Below are 22,901 nucleotides of genomic sequence, written 5' to 3' on the forward strand. Positions count from 1 at the left end.
GTTCCCATTTCTTGGGTGATACCAAGATTCTATTAGTCCTATTATGTTATTGCCAGTCCTACATTTCAACTTGCTCCTTTTATCATCAACAATTAGTATAGCAGTAAAATATATAGTTCAGAATAATTATTTTAATTTTCTTTACTACCCTAACACGTGACTTAAAGTTTTATTTTAAGTTTGTTGCCCTAGCTTTAACTTCCTATTTAGTTGAAATGTCACTATCCTCCATATATACATCCTTCCAATGTCAGAGGATTCATTAGCTTATTGGCCTCCCACTCTGGAGAAGTCAGTAGGTATTAATTTTATCTATGCCATTAAAAACCAAACATTTGCATTGTCTAACCTCCACCACACTGACCAGCATAATTCACAAGGCTTTCAGCACTCTCAGCATAGACAGAACTGCAGACAAATACACTGATGTAACTTGCAACATTCTTTCAGCATATCCCTAAATTTATCCACAAAACCATAACTCATGACCACAATAAAAATTCCATAGTGCAATTGATATCATTATAACAATGCTGGTATCCAGAAAATTCACGAAAACCCATTGACCGAATATCAATTCACTGAAAATACAATTATCAAAAAAATAGTTCACTGATAAATAAATAACACAGTAAAAAAAAGTAACACAGTAATAATGTTTATTTTTTATATTTTTCACTACATTTTCACTTAAATTTTAACATTTAATTTTCAATAATTTAAATTATAAGCAATTCCTCTATGGTTGGTTATTATATCATTTCCTAGCTGAAATGCATTAACTGCTGTCTTTAATCTTTGAGCACAGTCTTTATATTTTCTATCTTTAACAGGAGGTTCACATCCACTTATATTTTGTTCAATAATTAAATTGTTTAAAGATTTCTCTTTTAAGAGCTCCTTTGAATTTTCATATAGTTAGATTACTGGCAAACATTTGTTGCTCCAAACCATTGCCCTCACTTGATCTATTTCATTTGTGTAAGTAGATTTTGCCATGTTGTGTTCTAAAAGTATTAAAGTAGGTTATTTTAGTGCTGAGAGTGAAGCACAATTGTTACAAAGAATAAATGAATGTATATATATACAGTAGAATAAATATTTACATTAAATATTCAATAATAAAATAATAAAATATCATTTCTCAAAATAAATATTTCTTCAAAATATAAAGTACACATATCGTAGAAATCAACATCTTTACTCTGTTTATTGCATATAAAATAGTAATAAATATTCTATTAGTATAGAACATCAGATTATTCCACGGTGACCCTTCTATAAATAATAATCTATTGATTGCTAAAAAAAAAACAAAAAAAAAAAATGGCCTCCATAGCCGAGTGGTCAGGAGCGGGAGTGCAGTAGCACGCACTCTTTGAGTAGATGGGGTTCGAGCCCCTGATTGCTGAATATGGTCGATCTGCCAACCCGCACTGGACCAGTGTGGCAGATTATGGTCCATTTCTCTCAGCATGAATTGTTCAGGAGGCTTCCATCCTGCAGTGGGTTGATTAGAATAATCATAATTTATTCAAAGTTAATATTTCAATCATCATTGCTCCTTGTTACAAATAATCTATCAATGATGAAAATTATATGATTATTTATGGCCATAGAGGAACTTAAAGCCAGTTTACAATGTCTCTTTGAATAGATCAATAAGAACCTGACGTAGCCCAGTGGTCAGGAGCGAGATTGCATAGCATGCGTTCCTTGAGTAGACCGGGGTTCAAGCCCGTGACTACTAAATACGATAAATATTTGCATTGACGATTTATTGTAAACTCTACTGACTTGGTTGTCGGGGTGGAGTACAAACAGGAAATTTATTATTAACCCTACTATGGAATGAGTAGGGTTAATAAATACACAAAAAAAATACACAAGTTTAAAATTCATTTTTAAACTGGAGGACAATAGCCATCCACACAACAAAACATGTCACAAAAGGTCACGCAATTACCAAAGGGTTAAATGATTTTATTCCTTTTGCAGAAATAGTTACAGCAGAAGTAAGTTTGGTTTTTCCTTTGTACGTAGTTCTTAACAATAAAAATTCCATAAAACTGTGGACTGTATTGAAGGACTTTCCTTTTAAAATACTACCTTATATTTTTAGTGTGAAGAATATTTATTTAATTATTATATATTTCAATAAAATTATTTTTTTTTTGTCTTCTTGGTGAATTGTATATAAAATAGGGTCAAGGGTAAAAACATTTATTACTGTGTTACTTATTCTAATTTATTTATTGGTGAATTGATCTTCGGTGAATTGATTGAACTGTTCTTTCAATAAACTATTTTGATTATTTATTTATTTATTTATTATTTATTTATTTGGTTTTTAGGAGCATTAGCAACTAAGGCCATATTGCTCCGGGGATATGCGGTGGTCATTCCCTGACCTTTCCGCATCCTCCGTATTTGGTGGTGACGGGCTCGAACCCCGGTCTAATCAAGAAGCGTGTGCAAAACTATTTTGAGTGAATCTTCCTAGACCTAATAATGCTCTCTTAGAAACCCTTAAAAATGATAACCTGTTTGCTATTGCTAAATTTTTGGGATAACCAAATATATTATTATTATTAGCAAGGAAGCCTGAGGCTTATGCTGCACCAGCCAAAACCCGAGTTACCCTGAGAGAAAGAGAGAGAGTCAGAAGTAGAAAGGAATCACCAAGAAAGAGAAGAATGATGATATCCAGGTGAGGAGCCTGGGTGTGCCAAGCCCATACTCACCAGATGTGAGCCCCTGGGGTAAAAGTTTATATAAAGGCTTAATCTCTATACAATGCCAATAATAACAAAATCAATTTTTGCCAAACCATTTGGTATTTCTGATATACTCACATTCACTTATTCAAAATATTAAGAATAACGACTAGGCACAGATATTGTTTGCCGTTGGCCCATGGATGACATCAGTAAAAACACAAAAAACAATGCAGTGAAGCGTAGTAGTAGTAGTAGTAGTGGCACTTGATGCAAGAAAGCAAGTGTAGGAGCTTATGCAGCATCAGCCAAAAAAAAAAAAAAAAAATCACACCATACCCTCCAAATGCCTGTCCAGTTCCTCCTTAAATTTATTTAACCTATCAACTTCCACAACGACAGATGGAAGTTTGTTCCAGCAATTAACCACCCGCTGGCTAAAGGCAAATTTCCGCACATCTATTCTACATCTATCCTTTCTTAATTTGAACTTATGTCCCCGTAGGTTCGTATTCTGAACAAGTGGGAGGATCCCATCAGAATTCAGCGTGCTCAACCCATTCAAGGCCTTATAGACCTCAATCAGATCACCGCGCAGGTGCCTAGTCTCCAGCCACTGCAATTTGCAGAACTTAAGCCTCTCTTGGTAAGAGGATCCCTTCATTCCCCTCACCAATCGTGTTGCTCTTCTCTGTACACGCTCAAGCAAATCTACATCCTTCCTAAAATGAGGCCTCCAGACCTGTACGCAGTACTCAAGGCGTGGCCTGACCATTGCCTTATACAGAGGGACAATCACCTCCTTTTCCCTGCTAGCAAAATTCCTATATATCATTGACAAAACCCCATGACCTGCCCTAGCAGCCTGTCTACATTGCTCAGAAAACTTCATATCTGACTGCACAATTACTCCCAGGTCTTTTTCATTTTCTACCACCTTAAGTGTAGTACCACACAGTTGGTACGTTTCTCTGGGGTTACTTCTACCCATATGCAGTACTTTGCATTTGTCAAGGTTAAACTTCAGTTGCCACTTCTTAGCCCATCTGCCCAAATTATCTAGATCCTGTTGCAGTAGCACACTGCCATTACTGTCATTAACAACCCTGCCAACCTTCGTGTCATCTGCAAACTTCGACATTAAGCCTGATATACCTTCATCAATATCATTGATAAATATACAAAACAACAGTGGACCCAACACCGAACCCTGTGGGACTCCACTAATAACATTAGTCCACGAAGAGCAGCACCCATTGATTACCACCCTCTGTCTTCTCCCACTTAACCATCCTTTTATCCATTGTAGCAACTTACCCTTAATACCATTCTGCTCCAATTTGTACAGTAGTCTTCCATGCGCAACAGTGTCAAAAGCTTTCCTGAAATCCAAGTATATGATATCAAAATTATTTTTTGCATCCAGTTCCTTTGTGACCACATCATAATAACCAATCAAATTTGTCAGACAAGACTTTCCCTTAACAAACCCATGCTGTGTCTGAATTATTGCTGCAGTCTTGTCTAGATGATCCTGCAATGCATCTTTAACCAGTGACTCCATTATTTTACCCGGAACAGAAGTTAAACTAACTGGTCTGTAATTACTCGTGTCACCCTTCGAACCTCCTTTGTGAATTGGGGATACATTTGCACATCTCCAGTCCGTGGGAACCTCCCCTGAATCCAAGGATGCTCTCATAATTATGGCTAAGGGTTTGCTTAGTTGCTTTGCTGCCTCCTTTAATATAACTGGATAGATCCCATCCACCCCAGGTGCCTTTCTTATGTTTAACTTCAACAATTTCTCCTCCACTTTGCTCTCAGTTATTACAAAATCATTAAGCACACTGCTACAATTTGATAACCTTCTTCCATTTTCAAACTGTAATAATTCCTCACGTGTGAATGTAGATGCAAAATACTCATTCAGTTTGTTTGCTATCTGAGCAGGATCATCAACAGTCGAACCATCGATGTCAAGTGGACCAATCATATTCATCCCCTTCCTTTTAGAGTTTATATAAGTAAAGAAATCCTTGCTGTTTTTCTTAGCATCTTTTGCCAAAGATTTCTCGTAATCCGCCTTTGCCTGCCGAACCTCCTTTGTGACCTGATTACAGACTAGCTTATATCTGCTACAGGCTTCTGCGTCGCCTGATAATTTATATGCATCCCATGCATTTTTCTTCTCTGACACGAGTCTCATTAGTTCATTTGATAACCATTTAGGCCTAAACCTTGAACAACATTTCTTCATCGGTATGAAAAGTCTAGTAGCTTCCACGATTAATTCCTTGAATGCTTCCCACTTAGAATTTACTGTTTGTAACATCGTCAGTTGATCCCACTGTACAGAATTTAAAAACTGTCTGAGACCACTGTACTCCCCTTTACGGAAGCAAAAAGAAGCAAAAACCCTTTCCTTTACCCCTGACGGTAGTTACCTCTTTGAGTAAATCCCACTTCAGCACACTGTGATCACTGCCACCTAGTGGTTCCTTTATCTGCAAATTCTTAATACACGAATGATCACTGCTAATAACCAGATCAAGATTATTACGTCCTCTGGTTGCCTCTCGAACATGCTGCTGCAGAAAACAATCATCCAATAAATCCACAAAAGTCTGACTAGTGTGTGAGTGACCAACCCACAAGTTCCAGTCAATATCTGGGAAGTTAAAATCCCCCATTATAAGACATTCTGATTTACTGACCCACTCTATTTCTCTGTACAATTGTTCATTGTACTCATTCGAGTCATTAGGCCTATAACACACTCCTACTCTTATTTTTGCTTTCGCAGTGCTTATGTCACACCAAACTGACTCAACAGTGCACTGTCCATCTATATCAACTGGATGCACTTCTTTTGATTTTATGTTTTTCTTAATTAACAGCATAACACCTCCTCCCTTTCTGTCCTGTCTATCCTTTCTGTACACATTGTACTCCCCAAATTCCAGTTCTGCATTCCTTATATCTTTGTGACACCACGTCTCTGCTATCCCAACAATATCCGCCTTTGATGTCTTGACCAACACTTCAAATTCATCAAATTTATTTACTATACTTCTAGCATTGGTATACATGCAAGCATACATGCTCTTATGCCTATTCCTTGTTACCCTAACACATCCCATATACCCAACTATTCCAGGATGACTGCCATCCGTCCCTGAAACCCCCAACACCCCTCGCTCCAGGTCGCTTCTTATTCTAATAGAAGTTGTGCAAGAATCACCTTCACCTCTGCCTGCGGTTACTGTTAAACTATTAGTCTTTGTATCCCAAGCTAGCAGTTTTCCGACCCACCTAACACTGCCTCGATAGCATCAGCAAATATTCTTGCACCCTTTCTATTTAAGTGTATCCCATCCCTGTAGAAGCAGTCTCTCCTGTTAACAAGTACAGTCCAGGCTGAAAAAAATTCTACCCCTTGAGCCTTGCACAATCTTTCCAGGGCCGAATTGATCGACAAGGCTCTCATCATATACTCCCTCCTATCGTGTCTGGGCAGAATTGCAGACACTTTCAAATGCAACCCTAATTCTCGGCTTTTTTTCAACAGTGACCTGTACTTGTTGAGTAATTCTGCCGGTCTCCTACTCTTAATATCATTAGTGCCAACGTGTACAACTATATCACCTTTTGTGCCCTTGAAAGATGATATTCGCTCTACAACGTCATCAACCTTTGCCCCTGGCAGACATACCCTGGTCCTGTTCCACCTATCCTTTTTACATAGCATGTTCCCCGTTTCCCTGACAATAGAGTCACCAACAACTAATAGTTCCTGTGGGACCAGCGCATTCTGCCTTGGGGTTTGCCGCTGTGTTGCGCGATGACCAAGTGCAAGCTCTGGCGTTGATGTGGGCAGCTGAGAGCCTGATGGGCCCCTCAATTTATTTCCTTCGAGGGCATCCACCCTGTCATTAAGCGTGATCTGACATTAAGCAATCTGTCAATTTACGGTTGACAGATTGCTTAATGTCAGGGGGAAAAAAAACATTAAATCTGTGTCCATTTTTACCTCAATTCTATCTTTATTTATTTTATTTAATTCATTAATTTTTTTTTTTTTTGGAAAACTGTGGACACTTGGCAAACTCAAGGACATACGCCTGGCAGATCGGTCAATATCTGTATCGCAGAGAATGTTGAAAGCACCACCCATCTTAGGGATAACAATGTACACAATAAATTAAAATAATAAATTACAATAAACAAACAACCACATTAATTCCCACCAAATGCGTAATACCTGTACTTAAAGAATTAAATAGCAATTATAAATCACGATTGCGGAAAGTTCAAGAACTGTCAGACTGCAAGATGGCTCAATTTGGAATCTCTTTAGTAATATCACACACCATTTAAGTATTTCTATAATAATAATGTTCACCGTATTATTAAAATCACAATATCTGCATGATGAGAAATTTTCTTAAAAAAACTATTTTGAAGTAAAACAAGGAGACATATCGTTACTCACCACAGATTACAAACACACACCATTACTTTCTCAAAAATTTCAAACTTACCTGTTTGAAAAGCCCCCTCTGGTGGTACAGCCCACAGAGTAATATACTAGCCATTCTATGCAGATTGACACCAAGTCGTTGATGTTATTGGCGCATCAAGACAATATTCCTCCGTATGTATTTTGTCTGTAAATTGCATGTGTTCTTGTGGTCGATTGCCTGATTGCTGGGCGAAAAACTCAGGTTTTCAGGAGAAAAAACCTTAATTAACCTCACGGCTCACGTCTGGTGACTATGTGCTTGGCACACACAGGGTTCTCAGCTGGATATCATCATTCTTCTCTTTCTTGGTGATTCTTTTCTACTTCTCCCTTTTTTTCTCTTTTTTTTTGATGGTGCAGCAAAAGCCTCAGACTTCCATGCACCATACGGCTACATCTGGTGATTATGGGCTAGGAAAACTCAGGGTACTGAGCTGAATATCATCATTCTTCTTTCTTGCTTTCTTGGTGATTCCCTTCTACTTCTGATTCTCTCTCTCTCTCTCTCTCTCTCTCTCTCAGGATAACACAGGATTTTTTTTTTCTGGTGCAGCATAAGCCTCAGGCTTCCTTGCACCATATGGCTAATAAGAATAATAATTAATAAAATAAATAAATATCGTGAAAGTTGCTCCAAGGGACCTACCTACCCCAAGGTCGGAGAGGCGGCTAAGGCAGATTGTGGCGCCATCTGACGTCACTCGCGAGAACTACCACTGTACATAAACCGAAGCTAAACAGGTCCACCTCCAAAATGGATGATGTCGCAGTGAAATATTAATCATACTGCATCAAGTGTGGCGCAGGATAAAGTCACTCGCGTTCAGGCCTTAAGCAGAGGGGTGGGTTCGAAAAATCAGAGACGGTCTCCTGAGGAAGACAGTGGAACGAGTGGCGCTGTGGTATGGCTACCACAAGAGAAGGGCAAGATCATCCAGCCCCACCAACTGGAAGTGCTTCCTGCACAACTACGCTAGTGATCATCCAGGAAGGGAGAAAACACCAACGCACGAAGTGGAGCATCGAAATGAATACGTACATCACGCAAGCATACTACGAAATAACGAAGCTGGAGACCAATATATGACAATTTACAGGGCGAGACTACATTGTTATTATTATTATTATTATTATTATTATTATTATTATTATTATTATTGTATTGTATATCCAATAAAAGTTATTAAATAAATTATAAAATAAAAATAAATAAAAATTATTATTATTATTATTATTATTATTATTATTATTAGCTATATGGTGCAAGGAAGCCTGAGGCTTATGCTGCACCAGCCAAAAAAAAAAAAAATTCTGAATTACCCTGAGAGAGAGAGAAGTGGATGGAACGATTCCCGGATATTCAGGTCACTGAACAGCGAATAGCGGACCAGAGAAGGACCATCACGAAGAATCTAATAGCCCCTGCAATCTTGGAAAAAATCAAGCAGGACAGGAGCGACCAACTACAAAGGATAAAGAATACGTAACGAGAGGAAGAAGAACATACCACCACCGAACCAGAAGCAGAAGAGCAAGAGGAAATACAACCTGCAGCATCTGAAGTAGAAACAGACGAGGTCATGATATCCAGAATAGTGGACGAGTGGAAGAAGGCCCTAACAGAATTCGAAGGAATGGACCCCCACAAAGACTCACGTGATACCGAAGCAGAGGCCGAATAGAATTTTGTGGAGAGTCACACACCACCTGAATCGGCACATAATACCGCATTACCTCGACGGCAATGGTGCAACACTGGAGACCATCCACACAGCCGTGTATTGTGCTGCAGCAGCAGCCACGAGGATTGATGGAAGAGAAGCGAGAGACCAGTAGCAGAAGGACCGAAAACAGAAGAAACCACCAGCTTCTAAAAGAAGACTTCAGCAGAAGATAGAACAATGAAGAGCCAAGATAGGCCATTTGACCTAGTACCAACAGGGCAATAGGGGTAAGAAATTAATTGGAAAAGTGAAGAGCATCCTCAAGAGAGACAGCGTTCACAGCAAACATCAGACAAAAAATCAGAGAATAGAAGAGTATTTGGACAAATTGAAGCAGAACCTCCTTGCGCTCAGCAAGAGACTAAGCCGTTACAAAGAGAGTTCCAAGAGGAAAATAAACAAGCGAATCTTCGATGAGGACCAAAGAGGTTTCTATAGGAATCTCGGAGAAGGGAGCAGATCACCCGAGAAGAAGACGATTGAGGATTTCTGGGGAAACTTATGGAGTAGGGAAGTAAAACATAACAGCCGAGCCATCTGGATAGATCTAGAACGCAAGAAAACCAAGGAAGTAGAAGAAATAAGAGGATAGGAGATTCGGGAAGAAGAAGTAAAACAGACGACCAAGAACTCTCACAACTGGCGAACACCAGGAATAGATAAGGTCCACAACTACTGGTACAACAAGCTCACTTGCACAATGTTAAGGCACCCAGAGACAATCCCGAAGTTTCTCACTCAAGGAATCACATATCTGAAGACGAAGATACAAGAAACCAGGCGAAATACAGGCCAATTACCTGCCTCACAACAATGTACAAGATCCTGACCAGTTGCATAACCAGGAAGATAACAGACCACTTGGAGAGCCAGAGTAATGGCCGAACAGCAGAAAGAATGCAAACGGCTGAGCAAAGGATACAAGGAGCAATTAACAATAGATGCTGCGGTTATGGAGCAAGCATACAAGAAGCACCGCAACATGTACACAGCCTACATCGATAAGCGTAAGGCCTTCGACTCCGTGCCTTATAGCAGGCTAATAGAGGGGCTGAAAATCTACAAAGTCAATCCGATAGTGACAAACTTCCTAGGAGAAACGATGGCGAAATGGAGTACCACCATTAAGGTCGAAAGCTTCACAACCAGGCCAATCCCCATCAGGAGTGGAATCTTTCAGAGAGATGTACTGGGCCCATCGTGGTTCTGTCTAGCACTTAATCCGCTATCTACCAGGCTCAACAGTAGCAAGAGCGGATATAACATCAAAGAAAGAAGGAAGAACCTGTACACCCTCACCCACCTGATGCATATGGATGACATCAAGCTCTTCGCGGGAAACGAGAAGCACCTTAAGCAACTACTCCAGATCACCGAAGAATTCAGCAAGGATATTAGGATGGAATTTGGTCTAGACAAATGAAGAACCCTCGGATTGCATGAGGGAAATTTAGTCATCCGAAACTACCAGCTGCAGCGTGGAAAAGAGATCAAAGCCATGGCAGCGGGAGAGGACTACAAATACTTGGGGATGATGCAGGCACAGCAGTTATAGCACAATGAAATTAAGGCCTGCCTGACCGAAAAATAGCATCAGAGACTTAGAAGCCTGTTGAAAGCAAAGCTAAACGGAGGGAACACAGTTAAAGCCATGAGCACCTATGCAGTCCCAGTGCTAACATACTACCTCGGGATCATAGATTGGACAAACACCGAGCTGGAGGATATCATAAGAAAGACAAGGACAATGATGACCAAAAACCGCCAACACCACCGGAGAGCTGCCGGGGAGAGACTGACAATTGCCCGGGAAGAAGGAGGAAGGGGTCTGATAGACCTCATTGACCAACAGGAGACAGCGATAGTTAACCTGAAGGATTACTTCCAGAAACACACAGAAGCACTCCACCAGGCCATACGGAAGATAGACAAGCGGTTTACCCCACTCAACTTAAGCGAGGAGTCCCCCCCCCCAACCAGGAGGTACAAACAAAGCTAGAAAGATGGGCGGAGAAAACACTCCATGGCAGAAACTACATGATCTCCATCAGGGTCACATAGATAAAATTGCTTCCAATGCATGGCTCACGAGCGGGACGCTCTTCTCCGAGACTGGAGGATTCATCCTCGCCATCCAAGACCAGGTAATCAACACCAGGAACGATAGAAAATATATCGCCAAGGAGCCCGGACTGTTAGATGACACATGTCGACGATGCCACCTTGCGCCTCAGAAACGATCCAACACATCACCGCAGGATGTAAGATGATCACCCAGGCTGAGTACACTCATAGACCAGACCAGGTAGCCAGGATAATACATCAGAAGCTAGCAAGGAAATACCAGTTGATCGTCTGCGCGGGTAGCACCGTGGTATCGTCACCGTCCTCCCCACACCGGGTGGAAAAGGCCTGGGTTCGAATCCAGATGGGTTCGATGACGCAAGGAACTTTAATGGGCTTTTTTCACTCACTCCGTGGCTGAGTTAATCGGTCTCAGGCGTAGATAGCAAGGTTTTTCTCCCCAGTAACTGGGGTTTTTTCGTCCAGCAAAACAGGCAAATCGACCATAGAACATACGCAATGTACAGACACAAATACGGGTTAATGTGTTTCATTACGGGCAACCCTAAAATAATAATAATAATACCAGTTGATCGAAGAAAGTGTACAGTACTACAAGTAGGAACCCCAGGCAGTACTAGAGACCCCAATCCACAAGCTGTACTGGGACTGCGCCATAATAATGGATAGGAAATCGCGCACAACAACCAGACATAACCCATGTGGACGAGAAGGAAAATGCTACCTATCTGATTGACATAGGGGTATCCAACACTGCCAACCTGCAGAAAACCAATGTGGAAAAAATCAGGAAGTACACGAAACTGAGACATGAAGTCAAGGAGATGTGGCATATGCAAGGAGTATTAACCATCCCGATCATCGTGCCAACCACAGGTATGGTGCCAAAGACCCTACATAACAGCCTAGCAACAATAGATCTCCCAGCGAACACCTACAAGTAACTCCAGAAAGTCGCAATCCTGAACACCTGTAGGACAGTCAGAGAGTTCTTCGACCAATAGTAACAGCAGTCATAACAACCACACCGTGGTTGTTATGACTGATGTTACTGCCACGTACGTGGTAGCAATACCCGTCACGAGGTGGAACCTCCAATGAGGGAGAAATAATATAAAAGCAATAACAATAATAATAATAATCTAACCATATTGTGAGAGAAGCGAAGCTAATTAATTCTTCACGTCATTAACGGAATTCCAACCATAACTTTCCTACACGGTGTGGGTAATCCTGAACACCTCGTGTTTGGGATTCTGATGGTATTCTTCCACTTGTTTAGATTACGAACCTAAGGGGGCATAAATTCAAATTAAGGAAAGACAGATGTAGAATAGATGTGCGGAAATTTGCCTTTAGCCAGCGGGTGGTTAATTGCTGAAGCAAACTTCCATCTGTCGTTGTGGAAGTTGATAGGTTAAATAAATTTAAGGAGGAACTGGACAAACATTTAGTGGGATTTGTTTTGTAATTTTTTTGTCTAATGCTGCATAAGCTCATACACTTCCTTTCTTGCATCACATGCCACTACTACTACTACTACCTGCAGGATTAGGCACTACCTGTAGGACAGTCAGAGAGTTCCTCGACCAACAGTCATAGCAGCCACCCTGTGTACTTGGTAGAAATACCCGTCACGAGGTGGAAACCCCAATCAGGGAAAAATAATATAAAAGCAATAATAATAATAATAATAATCCAACCATGTTGTGAAAGAAGCCAATTATTTCCTCCCGTCATGAACGGAATTCCAGCCAACGCTTTCTTACACGGTGTGGACAGGACAGTGTTTATACACGGCCTGCTGTCCTCCAAGGGCTTTAAGAAAGGTAGATAAAAACCGAGTGACCACTAATTCAGCGATTCTACAGAACAGCTTGGCAAGGGACGGCGAACTGTTCCAATATACGAATCAGGCCAAAACAAAGAAGAGAAGAGGGAGTTAAGATGTTTACCGCACGACCGGGCCCCAAAATTCTCTAGGGACCAGGCCGAGACTTTATATTAAAATTTTTAATAGTCAGTAAAAAATTCTACAAATTTGAAACAATAAAACTGATTCATATTATTAATGTTTAATCTTATTGATTTATTACACTCAGTGATCACTAAATTATGACCACCCCATCTGCAATTGATCATGCAGCAGAGCTGGCAGTATAAAAAGCTGAACAGCTTCGTAGAGCTGTTCGGTAATTTTTATCACTGCTCTACCGCACTCTATCAGTGCGGTAGAGCAGTGATAATTTTCATCTGGTTGTGCAAGTTAAAGTGGTAAGATAGCAAGTATGAGATATAGTAAAGACATCACGGAGTATCAAAAGGTTATGATTATGGGAACTCGTGCGTCTGGTGCTTCCATATCGGAAACGGAAATTTTTGTTGGATGCTCAAGGCCTACTGTGGTTAAGGTGCACCAAAAATTGTGTCCGATGGGGCAAAATATCTTCCGTCCACTGAACTAAAAACATTATGCAAAGTGGATGTTCGTGGTAAGCGAAGGTTCAACGCAGTGTACGGACTCAACGACATTTCCTTTGGCGAACGTCAAAGGATGTGCATCATTCAGATTACCGTTTGCCAAATGTGCGACAGTTGGCATCGCAATACAATATGGGGAATACAAGGACAATGTCCCAAATAAGGATGCTCCGTGCACCCAGTCCTATGGGATCCCATAGTAGAATCCCCTGACTGCTGATCAAAGCCGACGGAGAAGGCTGTGGTGTCAAAAACTATCTGGTTGAATACTTGAGGACCGTGAAAGACTTCGCTGGTCGGATGAGTCCAAATACCAAGTGAAACACACCGTCTGACACCTTTGTGTGTGTGTGTGTGTGTGTGTGTGTGTGTGTGTGTGTGTGTGTGTGGCGCAATAAGTACGAGTCTGTGACCCATCGTGCATGATAACTACTGTCCAGGTAGATAACGGCGGAATTTAATATGGAGCATGTTTTTCTGGCAAGAACTAAAACCCCTGGTGAGTATGGGTCAATGTTTCACTGGAGAGATCTACTGGGGTTCTACTGTGTCTGCGCGGGTAGCAGTGTAGTATCATCACCATCCTCCCCACACTGTGTGGAAAAGGCCCATGCTCGAATCCCGTAGATGACGTGAGGAACTTTAATGGGCTTTTTTCATTCTGTTGCTGAGTTAATCGGTCTCAGGCATAGACAGCAAGGTTTTTTCCCCCAAGAAACTGGGATTGGTTTTCTTCCAGAAAAACAGAAAAATCGACCACAGAACACACGCAATTAACAGACATAAGACACACAGTGCGGCAAATGTATTTAATCAATTTGGGTGTCCTAAAAATAATAGTGTTTGTGGTCTACTGGCTGCTCTTGGGAGACCACATTTTCCAACATCAGGGAGATTTTCCTTTGGTGAACGTCAAAGGATGCGCATCATTCGGACTGCCTTCTGCCAACTATCAAACATGATGAGGATCAAAATGGTTTGTGCAGCAATATTTTGGTACTCTTTAGGTGTTGTCATCACCAAAGGGTTTATTACTGCCACTGATTACCTTGATATATTGAGTGACCTAGTTCATCCCACGATGCCAACATTATTTCCCACAAATAATGCCGCATTTTGTATCGGAAAGATAATGATCTAATATACCCCAGCTAGTTGGGTAAAATCTTACATCATTAAGGAGCCAGAAACATGTGCCTGCGCAATTACCAGAATTAGGCATTAATGACCAAGTCTGAGCATATTTGGAGAGGAGATTGCAAGCAGATTTTATCCAGCTTCATTACTCAAGGAGTTTGAAACGTTTCTCCATAAAGAGTGATCCACTATTCCTCTTAAGGCAGCTCAAAATTTATATTAATCTGTTGAACGCAGAATGTAGGTTGTTTTAGAAGTGAAATGTGATCCAACACCATTTTACTGCATACCTATAACTCTTATTATAGGGATTTCCATTATTTTGTGTACCTACAACATGATGGTAAGATTTTAAATAAATAAATAAATAAATCTTTATTGTGAAGTAGAATTACAGCACAATATCCCATCACGGCGACGAGCGCCAGGGGTTCACATATAGATAACATAAGTACAAATTCAAATGGCTACAAAATATAGCGAACACATACAAAAGGCTACAAAATACAGATTACAAATGCAAAAAGAAATCCAAATCCAAATACATCATAAAAACAAGGAGCTGAACACAAATAAAGAAAAACAAATACAACTTGGCAGTGATTCAGGTTTCAAGAGCTTTGATAAAGTTGTGTCTGTCCTTCTTTTTACTTATTATGGTGTCGATGTCGGCGTCCACACGGTTGAGGACAGCGAGCATCTGCTTGGGCAGAAATCTTTCGGTGAGTACAAGCCTGTTGTGGTGAGCCACAAGTGCTGGTACCGACCTTAGGCTTGGCTGTGGAATCCTCCAAGAGCAAACATTCCAAATATTTGGAGATGATATTTGGCCTGGGATGAGTTTGGCTGTGAAGACCAGCGTCTTTTCAACGATCAGGAACTTCAACCCCGGGATGTCGAGTGCTTGTGCCATCATGGTAGTTGTGGTAGCGGGAGGTAGCCGAAGCTTGTTATTCGCCCATTTCAGTAGCCAGTATTCAGCAGTGTATACCCGCTTAAGGTTTGTATGTGCAGCAGAGGCCCATATTTCTGCACCATAGAGAATGGCAGGGTAGACGGTGGAGGTGATGAACCTTTTAACAGTGGCAGGATGTCGGACGTGTAGCAGCTGCTGCTTTGAGATCCACGGTAGACGAGAAAATCTGGTACTGAGTTTGTCGATCTGGTTGACAAAGGACATCTTTTGGTCGAACAGAACGCCAAGGTCTGTGTGCGAGGGTACGTTTGGTATTCGTACCCCTGCGAGTGAAACGTTGAGTACTGTCGGCATGGATTTAAGGGAGAATATAACCTGAGCAGACTTCAGAGGGTTGATTTTTAGATTGAAGTTTGCCAGGTACAATTCTAGATCCTTAAGTTGGGAATTGATCCTGCTGCTGAGCTGGGCGGGGTTGTCTCCAGGGTTAATTGGAGTCAGCAGTTTGAAGTCATCGGCATAGCATAGAAGACCATTCGTTGAGGCAATAATGGGCACGATGACGGCTGTGAACAGGACACCCCCCTGCGGTACTCCAGCAGTAATGTCAGAGGATAGGGTATGTTGCTGCCGATGGAGAATAAGTATTCTGTGACTGAGAAGTGATTCCAAAAAGCACAGCATATCACCTCGAATGTGAAAATTCTCCTTAAGTAGGAGGAGCAAGGCCGGAATCGACACGGCATCAAAGGCTGCGCTTATGTCGAGGTATGTCGTTGCTAGCTCAGCTCTTTGTTCGAATGCTGAGAGAATGCGTTCTGTGGTGGCTGCCAAGTTAGTGATTGATGATTTTCCTGCGATAGCATAGTGGATTTCAGGTGGTTTCGTGTGGAGGATTTGTTGAGTGATTGTGGGTAGCGAAGCCTTTTCAAGAGTTTTTAACAGACAAGAGGCAACTGATATGGGTCTGAACTGGCTGACGTTTGTGGCAAATTGGTTTGTGGCAAATTGGTTTTTGGGGATGGGGTACACTCTGTATTTATTCCACTGGGGTGGGAAATAATGCTCAGCGAGGCATCTGTTGTAGATCGAGAGAAGAGGGCCTATGATGAATGTGCTTAAGCATTTGATCATAAATTGTGGAAATCCATCCTCCCCAACAGTGGCTGTTGTGGGAAGGGAATTGATGGCACGTATGAGCTCCTGTTCCGTGATCTGGATAGTCCCTAGGACATCCGAAGGGTTTTCATAGTCAGGCTGGACAACTGTAGATGGGACTGTGGTTGTATTTGAAAATCTGGCGATGTATTTGAGCCATTCTTGAGGATCAAGCATGTTTTTTTTTTTTTTTTTTTTTTATGAGAACCCCAAACACGAAAGGTATCAAAACCTATAGTACTTAGTACCGTGCATGGGTTGAAGGAGAAGTACGGGGAGAGGGGGGGGATGCCGGAAACTTTGCTCTAGAGACTAAACATGGGTTTCACGTGATTGAATCCACCATGTGGGGCAGCATAGAATGACTTTCCTTTCCTCAGAGTGCGGTTAAGGTTCACTTGGATTGCGTCAGCTTTCTTTCGATTAAAGTGGGCCCTAGCACGGGAAAAGGCGATTCTGTCTTTACTGTCATTCGTATGCTTCCATTTCGTATGTAGGACTTGTTTCATTTTGAAGCCGTTGTTAAGATCAGCAGTCCACCACGATCTGGAACGGGGAGTTACTGTTACTCGTTTGGTGGCAGCATAGTCGGTGACGGATTTAATCCAGTTGATATCCAGTTTTAGCTGTTGATATGCCTATATCCCTACAAGAAATATATGAATATTTTTAAAAAAAATGTTCTACGAGACACGTACATTTCTTTTATGTACTGGCTTGTTTACAAGAAAGCCAGCCTCACTTTCTTGAAAAGTATTTTTATGACCAGTGCTAGAACAATGGTCAAGCAGATAGACCTAAGGGGCTCTCACATATGGTGAGTATGGGCTTGGCACACCCAGGGTCCTGAGCTGGATATTATCATTCTTCTTTTCCTTGGTGATTCCCTTCTATTTCTCTCTCTCTCTCTCTCTCTCTCTCTCTCTCTCTCTCTCTCTCTCTCTCTCTCTCTCTCTCTCTCTCTCTCTCTCTCTCAGGGTAACTCTGAATTTTTTTTTTTTTGGCTGGTGCATCAAAAGCCTCAGGCTTCCTTGCACTCTATGGCCAATGATGATGATGATCTTGTTTCTGGCACAATAAAATAGGACATAATAATTCATAGAAAACATAGGTAGAGATATTCTATAAAGGGTGGTAATGATGTTGTTATTGGGTTTTAGGAGCATCACAACTAAGGCCATGTTTCCCGTATATATCAAAAACATGGAGTATTGTCAATGATATACAGGAATTTTTCCAGCAGGGATAAGGAGGTGATTATTCCATTGTATAAGGCAATGGTCAGGCCACACCTAGAGTACTGTATACAGGTCTGGAGGCCTCATTTCAAGAAGAATGTAGAGCTGCTGGAACGAGTACAGAGAAGGGCAACAAGATTAGTGAATGGAACAAAGGGGTGCTCTTACGAAGAAAGGCTTAAGTTTTGCAAATTACAGTGTCTGGAGACTAGGCACCAGCGAGGTGATCTGATAGAGGTGTATAAAGCCTTGAATGGTTTAAGCATGCTCAATGCTGATGGGATTCTTCCTCTAGCTCAGAAAAATCACCTGAGAGGGCATAAATTCAAATTGAGGAAAGACAGATGTAGGATAGACGTGCGGAAATTTGCCTTTAGCCAGCGGGTGGTTGGTTGGTGGAACAGACTGCCATCCCTTGTGGTGGAGGTTGATAGCCTAAATAAGTTTAAGGTTCAGCTGGACAGGTATTTTGAACGAACAGAGGAGTGAAGTGGAAGTGGGTTTTTTTTTTTTTTTTTGGCTGATGCTGCATAAGCTTGCTTTCTTGCATCAAATGCCTCTACTAATGCTAATGCTAATGCTAATATACCGTCCGCAAATCGTGTGTTCTGTGATCGATTTTCTGTTTGCTAGTCGAAAAACCCGAATTCCCAGGGGTAAAAAACCACCATCCTCGCCAAAGACCGAAGCAACGATGTGAATAAAGGCCCATAGAAATTCCTCTCGTCATCGATGGGACTCGAACTAAAATCGCATCTTCCCTACACATGGTCTAAGGAGGACGGCGATTTTATCAACCGTGCTGTCCAAGAGGGGCTATAAAGAGGAGAGGAGTGTATATTTAATATCCTTAGCATTAGTAGAAGTATCTGATGCAAGAAAGCAAGCTTGTACAGCATCAGCAAAAAAAAAAAAAAAAAAAAAAATCCATCCCATTTCACCTATCCATTCGTTACAAAAGTTTGTTCACTTTTTCCTTGAATTTATTAAGCTGTCAACTTCCGCAACGACAGATGGAAGTTTGTCCAGCAATCAACCACAGGCTGGCTAAAGGCAAATTACCGCACATCTATTCTTTTGAACTTATGCTTCTGCAAGTGCATAATCTGAGCAAGAGGAAGCATCCCATCAGCATCGAGCTTTTTCAAACCATTCAAAACTTTATTACACCTCAATGAGATCACCACGCAGGTGCCTGGTCTCCAGGCCAATATGCACAACTTAAGCCTTTCTTGGTAAGAGCTCCTCTTTGTTCCTCTCACCTGCTCGTTCTCCTTCTCTTTACTCGTTTCAGCAGCTCTACATCCTTCCTAAAATGAGGCCTCCAGACCTATATGGAGTACTGAAGGTGTGGCCGTTGCCTTATACAAAAGGATAATAACCTCCCTATCCCTGCTAGCAAAATTCCTGTATATCATTGACAAGACCCCATGAGATGCACTGGCAGCCTGTCTGCACTGTTCAGAAAACTTCATATCTGACTGCCCAATTACCTCCAGGTGTTTTTCATTCTCTGGTATCCTGAATGTAGAACCGCACAGAGTGTACGTTACTCTGGCGGTTAATGCAGTGCATATGTAGTACTTTACCTCTTCAATGTTAAACTTCAGTTGCCACCTCTCCGGTGATCTGCCCAACCTTTTTTAGATCCTATTTAAGGAGATTAATATTTAAAGAATGCAAAAATACTCAGTTCAGCCACTGCTTATGATTTATTTGAAAAAATATAATTTTCTTGCATAGTTATAGTAACAGTTCCATTCCAAAAAAACATGGATGCGACTTAAAGTTATTTGGAATCAGGCGAGGAAGGCTTTTCTCCTGGAAACTGTTTTTTGTCCAGCAAAATAAACAAACCGATCAGTAGATGAATGCCATTAAGGAGGTAATACAGATGGTGAGTCCTCGATGACGGGAGGAAATTTTATGGATCTTTTTCACAGTATAGCTGAGTTTGTTGGTCTCATGCGAGGGTAGCATGGTTTTTTCTCCCAGAAATTCGTTTTTTTTTTTTATTCAGTAAGCAGAAAAACGATCTCAGAACACAGGCCATATAAACAGAGCAATATGGCCTTAGTCACTGATGCTCCTAAAACCCAACGACAACAACAACCTTCAAAGTTTGTATGTTTTTTTAATCACAAACACGCTCCATTGTTTTGCAAAATTTATTAATATAATTATACAGTTGAAATTCATAATATTTATTTATTTCAGTAAAGGGCCGGCCGTGTCCCTCGGTTGCACGATATTTGATATACTGTACTGTGTGTGGGTTCGAATCTGGCTATTTCTGCAAAAAAAAATGCAAGTCCTATTATTAACTTAAGCTGTTATATCGGCTGCTTTAAAATAATAAAATAATCTACTTTCCATTGGAAGACAGCAATGGAGTATTAAAAAACAAAACAAAAAAGGTTTCAATTTTGATATTTCACTATCTATCTAATTTAATAGTAAAATGATGGGAAAACAAGTTGGCTGAATCACTAATTATCCCCCTCCATTTATAAATACAGTATAGAATGTTAAAGTACTGCATCTGGTTCTAGGTTATTTAGAAGAATATGCGAAGAGAACATGATGGTGTCCGATTTTATTTTAGTAGGAGTGGAAGCAGTATTCATACGCGAAAATATTTATAACCAATAAATAGCATAAGCGGAGTAATTTAGTATTTTAACTTTTAAGATCACGAACTAGAAGGATTGCTTGATGAAGATTAATGAAAGGAAAGTGAAATATATATGGGATTTGATACTGGTATGTGCAAATAATTTCCCCACCTATTTTTTTTTTTTTTTAGTTTATTGATGTAACTAATATCAGTTCATTGAGATTCTTTAAATGGCATTCCAGTTTATCTGCATTTAGGAAAACGTATCTTGCAGGTACAAACTTGTTTTTCGTGATTAAATTCGTTGTTAATTAACAGTTGAACGATTGACTTCATGCATGTTACGTCGCAGGAAATGTTTTGTTTGATTTTAGCAGTGATCATGTTGACGCCGGTGTAATGTTGAACGAAGCGATTACTTCGATCAATATATTAAAGTATTCTTATGTACTGTTCATTCGCACGAGCAGGTGTGGTAGCAGTATTTCTCGATGGCGCTGATGCACACAACTCGCACATGAAGTTACCTTTTAAATAGTGCAAAAGATGGGATAACCCCCCGAAGTGCGTTTGAGCCAAAGGCAGAAAAAGGGTCCACTTGTCAGTATATTTTTGGAATGAGACTGATAGAGATTTAAAACAGGAAGAAGTATTTGGGTTTTGATCAAAAATTGAAGTAGACAGAGCAATGAGTACCATCTGGAACCAGTGAATACATGGGCTGTGTAAGGGTAAGAACATGTGTACTAATGCCAGGAACATTGTAAATAAATTTGATGTATTCGAAGTATTGATTTAGTCATCAGATGCAGACATTGTAGGGTTAGCGGAGACATGGTGTCACTAAGATAAAATTATACCGAATTTGAATATGGGGAGTACAGTGTATACAGGAAGAACAAACAGGACAGGAGTGATTATGCTCTTATTTAAGGAACATATTAAATCTAAGGTTCTTATTTAAGATTATATTAAATCTAAGGCAGTGCATCCAGTCAACATGGATGACCAATGCAACATTGAGTCAGTCTGGTGTGTTATATGCACTGGAAAAACAAAATTGAAAGTAGGAGTGTTTTAAAAGCCAAATGACTGTGAGAAGTATACCGAACAGCGACATAGAGAAATAGTGGGTCAGTAAATCACAATGTCTTATAATAGGAGATTTTAACTTTCCACGTGTTGGCTGGAATTCATGAGTTGGTCACTCACACATTAGCAAGACTTTTGTAGTTTTCTTCAGTTATTGTTTTTTACAGCAGCATGTTAGAAAGGCAACAAGAGGAAGCAGTATTCTTGATTTGGTTATCAGCAGTGATTCTATATGCATTAAGAATTGGCAGTTAAAAGACCCACTGGGTAGCAGCAATCACAATGTACTAATGTGGAATTTAATTAAAGACATAACTACTGTCAAGGGTAAAGAGAAAGGCTTTTGCTTTTGTAAGGGTGACTACAGTGGTCTGAGACAGTTTTTAAATTCTGTGCAGTGAGACTAACTGATGATGTTACCAACAGCAAATTCTAAATGAGAAGCATTCATGGAAGTAATCAAAGAAGCCATTAGACTTTTCATGCCAACGAAGAAATACTGTTCAAGGCTTAGACCAAAATGAAAGTCAGATGAACTATTGAGATGTGGCAGAGAAGAAAAATGTGTGGGATGCATATAAATTATCAGGTGATATTGAAGCCTATGGTAGATATAAATTGTTGATGCAGAGTCATCAACAGGTAAGCCATTGAATCACATTGGGCCACTTGATGTCACTGGGTTAACTTTTAATGACTCTGCTCAGGTTGCTGACAAATTGAATAGATATTTTGCATCTACCTTCACATATGACAAATTCTTTACGGGAGGGGATGTCAGAAGTTTATGAAACTCCAACAGGGAACTAAATGACTGTGATAACTGAAAGGAAAGTGGAAGAGAAATTATTGAAGCTGAACATAAAAAAAAACACCTGGGGTGGATAGCATATTTATGCTGTCACTTATTAAGAGAGGCAGCAAAATAGATGAGTAAACCCTTAGCCATAATTATGAGAGCATACTTGGATTTAAGGGGCGGTATGGAGATGTGTGAATGTGTCTCCAATTCATAAAGGGGGATCAAAAGGTGACACAAGTAATTACAGACCTGTCAGCATCTATGTGATGATATTTTTTGTTTTAATTACAAAAAAATTATTTTTAGCTTTTTGTAATGAATTGCAAAACAGTGATCTATTAATTAGATTTTTTAAGCCAATTAAAAAAAGTAAATGAGAGAAACCGATAATAAGCTTTTATATATTTTA

General features: G+C 40.4%; 2 protein-coding genes across 4 annotated transcripts in view; one reads left to right on the forward strand and one right to left on the reverse strand.

Annotated features, from left to right (window-relative positions):
• Positions 1 to 7,250, reverse strand: part of LOC150085003 (uncharacterized) — a 48,830-nt gene extending 41,580 nt beyond the window's left edge. The window contains exon 1 of the mRNA XM_090376431.1: positions 7,213 to 7,250. The gene's annotated coding sequence lies outside the window, so the exon portion shown is untranslated. The remainder of the gene's footprint in view (positions 1 to 7,212) is intronic.
• A 13,312-nt stretch (positions 7,251 to 20,562) lies between these two features.
• Positions 20,563 to 22,901, forward strand: part of LOC150085004 (uncharacterized) — a 234,710-nt gene continuing 232,371 nt past the window's right edge. For all 3 annotated transcript variants that reach the window (XM_090376729.1, XM_090376731.1, XM_090376730.1), the window contains exon 1: positions 20,563 to 20,744. The gene's annotated coding sequence lies outside the window, so the exon portion shown is untranslated. The remainder of the gene's footprint in view (positions 20,745 to 22,901) is intronic.

Source organism: Mastigoproctus giganteus, chromosome 6, assembly GCF_048544385.1.
Source record: "Mastigoproctus giganteus isolate SK-2022 chromosome 6, ASM4854438v1, whole genome shotgun sequence".
In the NCBI taxonomy this organism is placed as follows: Eukaryota; Metazoa; Arthropoda; class Arachnida; order Uropygi; family Thelyphonidae; genus Mastigoproctus; species Mastigoproctus giganteus.